This window comes from Apodemus sylvaticus, chromosome 4 (assembly GCF_947179515.1).
Source record: "Apodemus sylvaticus chromosome 4, mApoSyl1.1, whole genome shotgun sequence".
Classification (NCBI taxonomy): Eukaryota; Metazoa; Chordata; class Mammalia; order Rodentia; family Muridae; genus Apodemus; species Apodemus sylvaticus.
Window position 1 is genome coordinate 126554412 of NC_067475.1, and position 15638 is coordinate 126570049.

The window sequence follows — 15638 nt, forward strand, 5'->3', positions numbered from 1 at the left end:
ACTCTAAAACTCACAGACTTTTAGTCCATTCTAGTAGTAGGCTTACACACTCAGTAAACCAAGCTTATCTGATAAATAAGATACTTTCCAAGACTGTCCCTCCAGAAAGTCAAAGTAGTCACAAAATTTGAATCCCCATGGTAGAAATGAGCTGCAAAGCTAAGATTATAATAGTGTCAGTGAAACTGGGTCAGCCACACATCAACGTGTGAATCCCTCCTCTGATTTCTGCAGCTATTTTATTTTTGTGTTCTCATACGGCATACCCTACCTTGCCTCAGAATTTTCTGTATGCAGTTCATATCTATCCTCTACTAAAGTCTTCAGATCCTCCAACACAGTCGTGCACATAGTGAACACTCATTAAGTATTACTTCTTTGAAGAAACTCTAAAAACATCCAGGTTAAAAAACACCATGATTAAAAAAAAATTGGTTTTCTAGGGTTTTGGTTGTGGGGTGAAACTAACTTCCTCTGGAAGTTTGGCCTCCACTTCCCTCTGTTGGTTCACCACTGAATTCCACCATCATGAATCACATCATCCCCCACACACACTCACACCCAAAGACACAATCTGTGTCTTTTACAGCCCAGGTTTACATGCACTCTGTCTCCATGAGCTTCTCCCTGCTGCCTGTCTTTTTCTCCAGGTAACACTTAACACCAGTTCCTACTGCAAGATTCAAGTTAATCAGCCTTCTTTTGGGAAGCTTTCACTAAGTCCCTAAAAGCACCCAACTGTGATAGAGCTGTGTACCTGTGTGCAGAGACATACATGCCTAAGCCTTTATATATACACATGAAGCTGTGACCATGAGCCCGCAGCAGTATGAAACTGTGCCCATGAGCCTGAAGACAGAGACGTGAACTATACTCATGACCCTGCACAGACAGTCTTGGATCTATATGCATGAGCCTTCCTGCAGCATACAAAGCTATGTGCATGCCTAGAAAATGATGGCTCATTTGTTAAGGTCAAAGTTGGGAAGGCAGACGTGGGTAGCTTATCAGATACAGGAGATGAGGTTAGCAAGAGAGCTGGATTTGAAATTATAAATAGCCTAGACACTAAGCAAATGGTGTTGAACTTAATCCTTTAGGTTAGGAGGAGTCACTGCCAGTCTCCAAGCACAGAGACACATAACCCAATTTGCGAATTAGAGAAGCAGGTCCAGTGACAAGATAATGAATGGAACGAGAGGAGAGAAAGGCTAGAGGCAAGAAGAGAAGTTGGGATGCCATGCCCATGATCGGAGTAACCAGTTTCAATAATGGAAGAACTGCATATCTGTAAAGTTCAATATAAATGTTCATTTAAAGCTATTATCTCAATGTGATTGAATTCAATAACCTTTAAGGCAGCAGGTATTAGAGCAGATTTTTTTTTGTTCCTTAGCACCAAGCAATTGGGGTGAAATTAATGTATAATTTCAGCATAATGGCCAAATCCACTAATGAGCTGATTGCAGGCTTTGTGTTCCTCGCCTTTAGAATATGGATTACAGCTACAAGTGATGAAAAAGACCAAAGGCTTGTTGGACCTGCTGGGAGGCAGAGGGATTGTAATTCACCAAATGAAAGCATTGGGGGCTTTAGTGGATTTTTTTTCAATAAAAACTAAATACTTAAAAAGCCATACTTGTAGTCAAAACTGGGATCTAATTAAATTCTATACATGGCAGTTTAATGCTGTCATTGAAATGAAATTCATAGTAAAAGATAAAATATATTACAAGGGAAAGAAACACGTGGTACAATATTTCTTTTGAAATTTGTTATAGTATTTATAATTTGTACTTAAATTAAAGGTGTTTTCAAATACTGAAGAAATCTGATATGACTGTATCTGGAAAGTTCAAAGGTGGGTTTGATTTTTTTCCTACTGACTGTCTTTGAGAAAAAATGATCAGGCTGTTACAAATGACAAACTCAAGTAAAGGAAAAAGACCAGAAGTTCAATGCAGAACAGTCTGGTGAAAGCATTGCTAGTGGGAACATTTTTTCTGTTTGGGAAGGCTGTGATTCTCACAGTATTCTCTCTCTCCCTCTCCCTCTCCCTCTCCCTCTCCCTCTCCCTCTCCCTCTCCCTCTCCCTCTCCCTCTCCCTCTCCCTCTCCCTCTCCCTCTCCCTCTCCCTCTCCCTCTCCCTCTCCCTCTCCCTCTCCCTCTCCCTCTCCCTCTCCCTCTCCCTCTCCCTCTCCCTCTCTCTCTCCCCCTCCCTCCCTCTCTCTCTCTCTCTCTCTCTCTCTCTCTCTCTCTCTCTCTCTCTCTCTCCCCTCCTTCCCTCCCTCCCTCCCTCTCTCCTTCTCTGTTGAATAGATGCCAATGTCTACCTAGCCCATTCTTCCAATAAACAAGAAAACAGAAGTCACTGTGGCCATGTAATGGGAAAGACAATAGCTGTACAAGCTCATTTGAAATACATACTTTTCAGACAATGTTTAAATGAATGTTATGGAGTTCCTCTTGTTGGGATTGATTTCAGTGTGCAACTTGGGGAACTTGTACTTTTCATCTTCATCACTTGAAACACTTTCCATAGTTACTAACTCTTGGATCTGGGAGGGATATATTCAGGCAAACACCCCTAAAACATAAGCAAGCCTCTCAACCATAGTACTATATGAAAAATATTTAACCCAGGAATCATTACTTCATGGCAGAAGAGGTTGAGTTCATGTCTCTGAAAACTTGGTTGTTACCTTGACTTATCATTGCTAACAACTGCACAGGTCAAAAATGACCAAAGGACCTTGAAATTTGCTAAGTGAATCAATCCATGAATCTATTCCCTTTGATGTTCTTCATCATCATGGGCTATAAAAACTGCACTACAGTAAAATCTATCCTTCATATTCTCTGTGACATCTAGTTTATCACTACCATCAAGACCAAGAGGTAACATTTTAGAGGCAATGCCACCTGCAAATGTAGCCAATTTGTGGAATATGGTTGCAGCCAATAAACTGACCCATTAGTAAGTGTAAACTTGGCTAACATCTTTGCCTAGTTTCTATAAGGCAGCAAGACTCTTGAGGGTGGGGATGGAGCAGTGAAAGTACCACAGAGTTGCTGATTTGAGCTGGTGATAAGAAGCACGGGAATATAAAACCTCAGTGGGTATGACATCAGAAACTAGGAGTAATTCCTCCTTTGTGGGATGACAGTAGACTGAGGATAAGTAAATGTCTGAAGGAAGAGTGTTCCAAGTAATAAGACAAGGGAATAGATTCTAAGAGAGAGTCATGACTGATGTACTCCATGAGCAATAACTAGACTAAGAAAAACAGATGCAAGGCAGGAAATGAGAGTGCGCGAGAAGAAGTGAGGGACATGTGGGAATGGATAGGATAGGATAGGATGAATAGACAGAAATGCAGAGACAGACAGAAAGACAGACAGAAAGACAGATACAGACAAATAGACATACTTAAATACATAGATGAGAGATAAAAAGAGATAGATAGATAGATAGATAGATAGATAGATAGATAGATAGATAGATGTTGGATGGATGGACGGATGGACAGACAATCAGACAGGCAAGGAGGCAAGCAGGCAGGCAGGCAGACAGACAGACAGACAAACAGATAGATAGGAAGGATAGATAGGCAAACCAGCAGGCAGACAGACAGACATGAACATACATACAGACAGACAAAGATACAAAAAATACATAGATGATGGATGAAGAAGATAGATACATGATAGATGATTGATAAATAGATAGATGATAGATAGATGATAGATAGATAGATAGATAGATGATTGATAGATAGATAGATGATAGATAGATAGATAGATAATAGATGATAGATAGATAGATAGATAGATAGATAGATAGATAGATAGATAGATAGATAGATAATACATACATATATACATACATGATACATAACTACATGGATATTCTTATAGACTGATGAATACATTCCATTGTCTCCACCCCAACCCAATCCCCCCAAAAAGATCGTTCTGAACAGGAAGCTGCCATGATATACTCTTTGAACTGATCCAACACTCACTCGCCCTTTACCTCCACACACACATCTGTGGAGGAATACAATGAGTTTTAATCATGGACAACCACTCTCTCAGAAGATGGGAATCTATAAAATAGTGACTAGAAGAGCTAAGTGACAATAAAGAAAGGAAGTAAGCCATAAGCCCTATAATTTCCAACCCACTCTGAAAAACCATATGGTAAGCATTCAAGACTGAAGGACTCAGATTCTCAGAGAGTGAGGTCATTCCGAACCTCCCCCCTGAAGCCTGCTTCTTTAGCCTGGTCCACAGTTAACTGATAGATCAATCTGTGAGTCCACCTACTAAGTCAGATAGCACACCCACTCTTCTAACCTCACAGCTATGAAATGAAGTTTATATCCAAATCTGAAAAGCCAAGCATGTGTGAAAATATTTCCTAAGCTCTAATGGTGATATTTAGAAACTGGTTTTGAACCATAGTTGATGGAATTCAGGTTTTCATCTGTTCCAACTAATGAAGCCAGACTTTTTGGAAGACTATTATCAACAGGGAGAGGGAAAAAAACCCTCAACTGGGGCACATAAAGAGCAAAGCCATTTAGTCTAAGTTTAACTGAACAGATGAAGGGATCAAAAGGAAGCAGCTCATTTCTGCTTGAAATAAAACAGACCATCAGGAAGGGATGCAGATAATATAAACCAAGCTGACTAGATAAAGATTACAAAGAAAAGAAGTATTTGAATATGAGAAGTAAAATTTGTGGGAATTTTAAGAGGATAATACCAAGTTACCTCAATGAATGCAGTTTACACAAGGCTTTGAAACGACTTTGTCAGCGAAATGATTTGACCCTTTCCACAGAAGCAATTCATAAAGGGACAGAGGACTCTAGCTGAGGTAAATTTTCATCTAGTTCCAGGATCCAGGCAGAGAGAATGTAATGAAAATGAAATGTATTTAGAGGCAAAAAAAAAAAAATGTATATGGTATTATTTTCTAAAGTGGGCCAGGTCTGTATGACACAAATTCATTGGAAAATTCTGAAATGACCTAAGAACTCTCCAAAGGGCCCAGTGGGCTCACTGGAGAATCACAATGCCACTGGGAGAAAAGCATCCTGGGGAGTTCAGTCATTATAATTCTCAAGGCAACTGGGAGGCAGTTCTCAGCCTTGAAGGCGCTTCCTCCAGCAGATCCATCTGAAGAGATGCTCAGAGGCCTCCTGGTCTTCCACTTCTTGTATAACAGGGAGAAGGACTCTGCAGGAGCCTGCTGGGACATTCTTATTCCCACTGCTTTGAGGCTGAATGTATTTCCTTACCAGACTTTTAAGACCCAGTCAAGAGCCTTGCTTCCTCCTTCAGATTTTGCTGGCACCATGCAACATCCAGTTATTTGGGAACAGAAGAGGGGAATTGATGCTTCAATACAAGGTACTCTATTTTAAGAAATGAAAGAAATCAGAGTTTGATTACTTACACTTTGTAAAGAAAAAAATACACACTTAAAATAATTAAGTAAATCGGACATTGGTAGATAAATCTTTCTATCTGAGCTGCGATTATCAAGAAAGTCAGCAAACCCTGTCATTAATCTTGGCTCATACTCTGCATCATCCCAAGACCGTGCCAGCTGCCTTCTCTGAACACATCTCATTGCTAATGCTTCTGGCTTCCAATAACACTGATATTCAAATTTTCCCTTTTCAGATGGAATCTAAAGATATTTTTCCCAGCATCTTGATTTGTCACTTTCAGGAAGTCGCCATCTTCCTGTACCCATTCCCACCATATGTAAAACAAAAGTCATAAATTTGGGCAAAGTTAAAGTGCTCTGACAAGGACTGATGACAAAACCCCAGTGGAACCTGTGTCACATAAATGATTATGCAAATCCTTGGAAATAGAAGTTTATATAAACAAATACGTAGAGTGGAGATTTAGATTTATTGACTTTCCTTTCATTATTAATTTATGGAGCATGCAAAATTAGATAAGTTTGATGAATTTTGTCTTCCTGTTCTCTAAACATATGCTATAATATTGGATGAGTCGGTGTAAAATACTATGTATGGATTTTTAATGTATTTTTTTAAGGTACCAGTATTGAATCAGGATTTTATTTCCTACAGCTACAAGACTGTAGCTTCACTAGAAATTAAATATTTGTTTCAAAATTACCTGACCCATCTGGTATATAAAAGTCAAGATTTTGAAAATCTTATGTTAACAGTGCATATGGAGTGTTTACAGATATAATTATAAATGTAATTTTAATTCTAGTCTTCTCACTGGGCTACAGTGTCAGTAAGTAATCCACTTCAAAATCAAAGATCAGCTCAAATCCCTTTTACCAACTCACAGCTCGTTTTTCAGAGTATTTATTTAATGTCATTGTTCAGTGAGGGACCTGGAGACCTTTTGCTGTAGGTAGAAAGGAAATGCAAATCTGTTAGTTATTTGCTAAGGTTCCTAAGGACACTGAAAACACACGGGCACTTGCAACTGTGAATTTCCCAGTAAATATAAAATCTTTGTCGTCGAGAGTATTTGCTTAACTGAACAAAGTTTGCACAGCCTGGAGAGGATTAGCATCAACAATAACACAAAATTAAACCTTTGACATTCCTTTAGTTCATTTCTGTGTTTATCTCCTCTTTCCCCTATCACTTTCCCCAACTCTATCATTAAAGAAAACAAAGTAAATGACAAAGAAAGAAAGTCTTACAGAAATCAAGGAACCCTTCAGCCATTTGTCTTCATGGTTGTATTTTTTTCCTTTATTGCATCCAAATATTCAGAAATATTCTATATTAAAAGCAGGCTAGGAGTACAGTGATAGAAGACAAATGCATCTTAGCATTTGAGATTTGTATTTTGTGAGCCAGTGTTCTAAACTGCAAGCATGATGCGGCAGATGCTGCACAGGTGACATGGACTGTGAAATAAGCAACTGAGCACAGTGTGGGGGGAAGACCAAGATGAATTCACAAGGAGGACATAAGATCTGAGCCCCTGTTAAAGCAACACCGGGTAGTTAGGGATCTGCAGTAAGAAAACCAGAGCAGAAGCACTTGTGTAAAAGCTGGAAGCTCGGCTTGCATAACCTGATAGGCCTGAAGTCAAGAGGTAACAGAAGAATGAGTGGTAGAAGAAAGCACCTCTGCAGATGCTCTCTGGTGTCATGAGTGCAATGCCAAGGCTCCCTGCTGTAGACACAGAAAAATACACTCTTGAGCATTTCTCTACTGATAGAGCATTTAGTATATATTCAATTTTTCCCTACTGGGAAAACCTCAGAGTTTTAACCTGGGATGAACTCCTTCAACTTGCATTTTTATAGGATATCCCTAGTGATATTCCAAGATTAGATGACTAAAATTTAAATTATTGGAGTAAATGGCATAGTTATTTTAAGTATCTTACTACACTTGCTGTATTGATTCCTAGAGAGATGCCAATGTGCCAGCAGCATGTAAGAGAACCAGTCTCACCATTCCCCTTGCCAAAACTAAATATAATGATTAGAAAAGGAAGTATTTGATGATTGTGTGACTGGAGTGGAGAACAAGATGAGATCTTACAACATCATGGATATCAAGGCCAAGAGTCTGAATTTGATTCTGGTTAATGAGAAACCCTTCAACAATTTTTGATCAGGAGAACCAATATCTAGGGCATCCTTTTGAAAAGATTAATGCTGACTGCAAGGAGTAAGCTGTGCTGAATTTTGCAGGGCTAGGAAATAACAACTCTTGGAGGCCAGGAGGTTGTTGCATTCACCTGGGCCAGCACTGTCCAACAGATCTCTCCCCCATGCCAGTGACCGCCTTCTGTGTCTGCTCCACATGCCTGCATAAGCTCTCTTTTTCAAGGACTGCAAACAGATCATCTATCAAGTCAAACACAGAACTGCAGTCCTCTAAATTTACTGAGTTTAGATCTAAATAGCTACACATAGCCATTGACTGTGGCATCCAAGAGCACAGAGCCAGAGGCAGAACAATAGGTATTCAGGATGGAAGACATTTATAAACCTATAAAGAAGAGAGCAGAGGCAGACATGGAGAGCAGAGTCTGTGGTTACCTAGATATGCAGAATGAGGAAGAACATTTATGGAGACTGAGAGCCAGAAGGACATCAAGGGTGATCATTTCAGAGTCTGCAAAAGAAAATGATTCAGAGGAAGCAAAAGGAAAAGAATCTCTAGAGTCTCTCTCTCTCTCTGTCTCTGTCTCTGTCTCTGTCTCTGTCTCTCTCTCTCTCTCTCTCCCTCTCCCTCTCCCTCTCCCTCTCCCCTCTCCCTCTCCCTCTCCCTCTCTCCCTCCCTCCAACCACCTCCCTTTCTCCCCCATTCCCCCCTTTCTCCTGTACCCTTTCCCTTTCCATTTCTTTTTCTTGCCTTTCTTCCCTGGCCTCAATTGACATACATATCCTGTATCAATTAATGGACATTGGAAAATGACAAAGATATTTAAACAGATGAAATCATCTTGGGTTCATGCTTTCCCCAATTGTGTTGACCTCTATAAATGTGACAATCTGTTAGGTTTGCATCTATGTATCAAATCTACAAGCACAAGGCTACCACAATTAGAAAAATTGATGGAAAGGAAATGTCTGTCCACATGGTAGAAAACTAAGTAAACTCTAGAAGAAAGGTAAACTGTCTCCACAAAAGAAAGACAATTTTTGTGTTTGTGAGAGGATATGGGTCAAGTAGCATCAGCTATGTGGTAAAAATGTAAGTATAATGGAAAGGAACAAAATTTAATGAAGGTTGCAGCCTCAGCCAAGCAAGTAAATGTTGTCTAAATAAAATTAAACAATGGCATTAATTAAATCCTCTTGGATACAACAACTATAAATATCCAGGAAAGGGATTAGTCATTCATTTAAGCCTGCATGACTCAAATCATTTCAACTTTGGGATCTCATTCCAAATCCAGCAACCCAAAAATGCCTCTTTTCGGTGAATATGTACAACATAATTCTGTTTCTCTCATCTATAATTCTTGTAACGTTGTTTGTTAATATGTCTGTCTCCATGAGTACTAAAATCTACTAGTTTTTAGAGTCACTTTTTCTTATTCTGTATCTAGGGTAGTTTCTGCTCTGAGAGGTCCTCAGTACCTTTGGATACATACATAGATGTATAGTGTCTGTTACTCACTGGACTGAAGTTCCTGCAAGCTGGGGAAAATATTCCACCAAGATCAAAATAACCCTGATAATGATAGCCAAATAAATTCTCATGGCAGTTAAACAAGAGCAGGCCTTTCAGGTCCAAGGTGGACAACTGGCAATCTTACTTCGCAACCAAAATAATTCCTTCATCTCCATCAGAGGAATGCCCTGTTAATGACAGAAACTATTTACTCAGAATGTGGAGATTTAGGATATTTGTTCATCGTGAGATTCTCCAATCCAAGGTAACAAAACACTTGAAATTGCAAACTATCATCTTCAAAGCACACTGACTGTGGGTACAGGATGTGGACACCATTATCCCCTTCTCCTGTGGTAACTTCCTAGCTTATTATTCATTCCATTATTTAAGGAAAAGCTTCTTTCACCAAGTTCACCAGCATCAAGAATAACAGCAGTCCAGTGAGAATTAGAAAGAATGTGAGTGTCCATGTATATATGACTGAATAGACCCTTCTATCTTGTGAAATAAGAATTCCAAAACCACTGTTTCCTTCCTATGCCTTTAAAAACTCATATTTACCACTGTGGTTTTATTTTTCTCCTTTTGCAGTAGCAAAGTGTGACAGAAAAGGGATCCCCTGGAATGTGGTGATGATGCGTCCCTCCAGTCAGGACACATAGTTATTATGAGTTAGTCTTATGCTCAGTGGGGATGTTTTGTTCTCTCAGAGACAGAGGTTTCCAGAACACATACTGAGCAACTGCACAGTCTACTAAGAAGCTCAAGATGCAGTGTCCTCTCATTCGTTGAGTAACCGCCAGCTGTCTTCTGGTCAGCCTTTTCTTCACGCTGGTACAAATAGAGAACCTGAGTGATTGTTTACTGAACTGCCGTTTCTCTTCAGTCTCATCTCCCACTAAATGTCTAAGAAAAACTATTGCAATAATATACCCAAGCTAATTTTCTAACTCACTGCAACCAAGATGACTCATAGCTGCTCTCAAGGAAAGAAAATCACACTAGATGAAGTTATAAAAGGAGAAGACAGTTCCATCCAAGACTGTGGTAGAGGAAGAGCTGCTGAATATCTTCTGGTGACGTCAGAGGCCAGGAGATTTTAAATGCTAAGGGGAGGCAGTGAAAAGGAACTGGAGGAATGTATGAGAAGAGGATGGTCAGTGTTAGATAGTTGGTGCTAATGAAAGTTAACTAGCTAGTTCCCAAGGGGACTGGAAGTAATAGGATTTCTTCCATGGTGACTGCACTCTGATCTCACAGGTTCTTGAAAAAAAGCATTTCTTATAAATCTACCAATGCTGAGACAAGACTTACTCCTCAAACTGACAGAGTAATAACTTATGATTGTAACTTTTCTAAGATGCCTTTAAACAAAGAAAGCCAAGTACCTAGACTCAGGAATAATCCTCTGTAGCATTTAGTCAATAGGTGGAAATTTAAATTCATTTAGTCAGTCAGAATCCATCAAGTGTATCTGTCTGTCTACTTGCCTGCATGTTTTCTATTAATAGCAAATTAACAGCAACAAATACATTAATAGTAACAAACACAACATGTTCAAAGGAGAAAGATTCTTTTAGTTTTGTTTCTGTTGGTGAAATAAAGCATCCTGACTAAAAAACTTATAGATGAAAGCTTATTTTGCTCACCATCCAGGTTGCAGTCCATCACCATGCGGAAGCCAAGACAATAAAAACTTGCAGCAGGTGGTCACATTATATCCATAGTCAAGCGCACAGGGCAATGAATCCATGCATATATGCCTCTGTTTAGCACATTCTCTCCTTTCTTATGTAGTCTAGGACTGGAAATCAGGGAAAAGTGTCATTCTCTCAGGGTAGGTTGGCCAACCTCAAATATTATCATCAAAACAATCCAGTGTACACATGTTCAAAGGCCAAACCAATATAAAAATAATCATTCATGTAAACTGCATCAGGTGATTCTGGGGTGTATTAATTCAGCAACTAAAATTAAGCATCAAAGACAAAGTGTGGAAAGGAAAAAAGAAAAGAGAAATTGATTCAGTGACTGGAGAAAAATCTTAGCTTAGTTTCCTTTCATGATTGGCACAACCCATCCCTCACAAATTAGAAGAAAATTTCTCCTACTCATATTTAGTATAACTTTTTGGTTCTTTGACAAATTCCTTCCAAATAAGAATAACTGTATATCCTCTCCATGCTGAGTAGTTAGTTCTGCTGGACCCATTATTTGGCAAGAGAGATTTTATTTTGATGCCACAAAAAGCATCTGAGGTTCCATGGTATCTACTTGGCTGTCACCCTCTCTTAGTTGTCATTGCTATGGATAAGACTAGGTCCTAATAATGTTAATATCTGTTAAAAGTCTTGCAACTCTAACTAGGCAAAATATATTTAAATTTGTCCCATTTAATAGTTTAAAACAAAATATAGAATACAGACATTCTTGACATTTATTTATTGATTCTGTCTAAAGATTCCATACTTTTCCCCATCCTGTTAATGCCATTTATAATATCTTAGAAATGATAGACAGAAAACAAAGTTTAGTATAGATCGAGGGTCTTTAAATTATAGCCTGCAGATCAAGTCTAGCTTATGTCTGTTTTTGTCAATATAGTTTAAAGACAACATAGCTATGTCCATTCCCATATGTGGTGGCTTTGAAACTACAATGACAGAATTGAGTAGATGTGACAGGCCATCTGCACAGCATAGCATGAAATATTTACTATCCAGTCCCTTGTATTAAAAAAAAAGTGCTGTACCTCAGATCTAGGTTAAGAAGTAAAAAATTAACCCAACAGAGATGTGTTTAAATATTTTAGAAACGAAATCACACATGACTATGTTCCTGTATTACATCAGGCTAGATGACCTCCCCAGCTTCTGGTTTTGTCACACAGATTGTGATTGGTCAACTAACTCTGCCCAAACCAAAGTGACTGCAGCGGAGTCCTGCTCAGAGCCAAGCTTTTCTAGTTGAGGTAAGCAGAGCTGACAGACAATCAGAAGGGCAGAGCAAGCGTGAATCGTACCAACCATTTTGTGATTTTACAAAACATCTCACCCAGTCCGCTACTTCTCTTTCTGTTTATTAAACAATTCCCATCAGGTATTTAAAAATCAGTTACAAATTCTCTTTGCAATACCAAGAACATACATGCCAAAGATGTCTAGTTTTAAACTCCTCAATGACTTTCCAGACCAAATTCTTACCCCGGGCTTGCTGAACTGAATGTCCTGTGAGAAAGAGACAAATGTCAAACCTAGGTGGCTATATTCACCAATACCTGTTAAAAGTGAGTATTCCCTAATGAGAACAAGAAACGCAAGCAACTGTGACAGGTTGTCTTCCTGGGGGCAATGTCCCATTGAAGGGCTAGGAGAGGAAGTCCATGCTCCTTGATTTGAAACTTCCCTAAATGCAGCTTGAGGACAGTAAATCCCCCAGAGGATTTAGGATGTCTGTGAATTCTAATCTGTTCCATTTACCATTCTCTACTCAAGGAAAGTTACAGGGAGGCTTCCTACTTCACCCCTACAGACAGCGAAGCTATCACTGCACACACAGAGAGAGAATAGGACCCCTGCGCGCCTGTCAGTGAGAAAAGGGTAAGACGCAAATCTACCCCTCTCCCACCCAGGTCTTTGCCCTTGTATTACTCATGTAATAGTACTGCAGATGGCAATGTCAGAAGCCCAAGGAGAAGGGGTACAAAGTAGATGTTATAGGCTGAGAAAAATAAAAGGTATTATCAAAGTGTCTCCGAGATTCCAGTCTCCAAGATTGCCATCCCAGAGAGGTGGGAGCCAAGCCGACACGATGTAGGCAGGGCGCTGTGAGTTCGGGTGGTAAAATTCACCAGGATCCGCCAGGGCAGAAGATTTCTAACAGAATAGTTGGTGAGTTTAGGATGCTAGATTACGAGCCCAGCGATTGTGTTATCTGTTGATTCTAACCTAAGATTGTCCGGTGTTTTTCATTTCGCTGTGACTCAACCGAGCGCCAGGGAAAGGTAACTGCGACGAGAGTGTGCCCCCAGTCAGCCGCAGAAATTTGGGATTGCTGATCATCAGTTTGGCTTCAGCCACCCTCAGGGGTTAGATGACAGAATGTGAGTGGGTCCTGCAGCAGGTGAACCATGAGAAGGTGGGCGGATACCGCATGGGGTTAGCGATGGAGGTAGTGAGAGCACAGGGACTGGAGAGTGGCAGGTGATACTGTGGGTGGTTTCTTATTAATACCCACAACACAGGGTAACACCGCGGGTGAAGTAAGCAAGTTAAAAGAAGAGCAAACCCTTCAAATGTCAAAACACGGGAAATGGGGACATCTGGGGAATCCATCACACAGGAAAGTGTAGATGACTGTTCCCTTGGTGCCAAGCCATCTCAGCCTGGCTCTGAGAGTTATCTTGACTTCAGACATCCTCCGAAGAAAGCAAGCAACACCAAAACGCCTCCCTTTGGGTGGCACCCATTGCCGCATGACTTCACCTTCAAGCTCGGAGGTGTAAGTGCTGCATACTGTCCCTAACTACATCACTACCCCTGTGGCTTCCCCTTTCGCTTCTCAGACCTGTGCAATCCATACCTTTAGCAAACCTTCCTTAAACGGCAATAATCTGAGTTGTCATCTTAGACCCAGACTCTTAGACAAAACCTGATCTCCTAAAGAATAAATAGTATGCATGTGTCTGGAGTCTGCCTGTTAGAGCATATTACGTAAAAACATGAAGTGGCACCTATGTGTCACAACAGAAGAGAAACGGAGCAATGACTGCTCAGTACGGCTCAGAGCAGTAGTTCGTTACATTTACATTAAGAAATCATTGGAAAGATGGCTCAGTGGGAAAATGTGGTGATACTCTATCATGAAGACTGTAGTTCAGATCCAACCATCCATATCAGGATCCATACAGGACCACAAACACCTGTAGTGCCAGCTCCAAGAAATTTAATACACACAGGCATGTGTGCACACACACAAAGAGACAGAAAGAGAGAGATGCCACAAATATTCTCTCTCTCTCTCTCTCTCTCTCTCTCTCTCTCTCTCTGTCTCTCTCTCTCTCTCTCTGTCTCTCTCTCTGTCTCTCTCTCTCTCCCTCCCCCCCCCCCCCGCCGGCATCCACTTGCTAACTACTGAATTGCCACAGCAGAAGTGACTTAGATGTAATAGGAAACATTAATTCTCTACAGACCCAAGGATGCCACCACTATATTATGATGTTATGGTTGAGAAGAGGGCAGGAAAATGCCTGAATTAGCCGCAGGATGGACACAGCAGCACATTAACTTGAAAGAAATGGCCCAAGTGTCAGTATCTAGAGTCTCTTTTCTAACTAAAGACACATCTAGGTGACTGAAATTCCTAGGAACACTGAGAGGTCCACAGACCTTCCTGATCCAAAAACCTAGAATGCTTGTGGAAATCACAGTTTGCCTGTGTGAGGAGCCACATAGCTGAAGTTTGCTAAAATCCGGAGCAAAAATACTGTCTGAAACAGAAGGCCAAGTGAGTGCTCTGAGTTTTTTGGTACAAGTTGTCTAACCCAAACTGTGCACAGACATTCTTCATAGCAACTCCCTGCAGATGTGCCACAGGCAAGCACACTTGCCATCAAACCTGACTACCTATGTTGTTCCCTGGGATGCGCCTGGTGGAAGGAGAGAACAGGCTCCCACAAGTTGTCCTCTAACCTCTACAAACACACCACAGCATGCATGTGCACACGTGTGTGTGTGTGTGTGTGTGTGTGCATGTGCGCGTGCGCGCGCACGCACGCACATGAGTACATGAGTGCGTGCGTGTGAGTGGATGCACAAAATAAGTTTTAAATATTTTTGAATATTTTAAGTAAAAACTAAAAAAGAAAATAAACCTCTGACAACTACTAGAAGCCTATCAATTATGAAAAATTCAGTCCGACGTCACAAATTACTGAATAAATTATATTTTGCAGCCATTTAAACCACAGATAGTCTAGTTTCCATCTAATACCTTTCTACTTATTTTTCACAATAGCCTGAACACTCCTCTCTCCATCACACACACACACACACACACACACACACACACACACACACACACACACACTGCATCTATACACACGCATTTTCTGTCCTTCTCTGAATAGGATTCTTGCTTCTGCACGTGTTCCTTCTTCTCTGGCAGCCTCCTCTGTCCGGGACCTGATTCCTTAGACTCGCTCAGGTTCATCACTGCCTCCACTAACACAGCTAATCCCACCACTATTTTTTATTCATATGGTGTAGCTATTCTGGGAGTGTGTTGAAATGAAAGTGATCCGAATTCTATTATCTTTCATATTATCTTCTGGCCCAGGTTCGATCTATCTATTAAATGTCACTCTGTGAATACAGCTGTTCAATTAGGGAGACTAGGAAACAAAAGAATGAGGAGTCTATTTTCATTATCCCATTTGCACACCCAGAAATGTTTGAGCCACGAGAAATACATGCAGAAGAG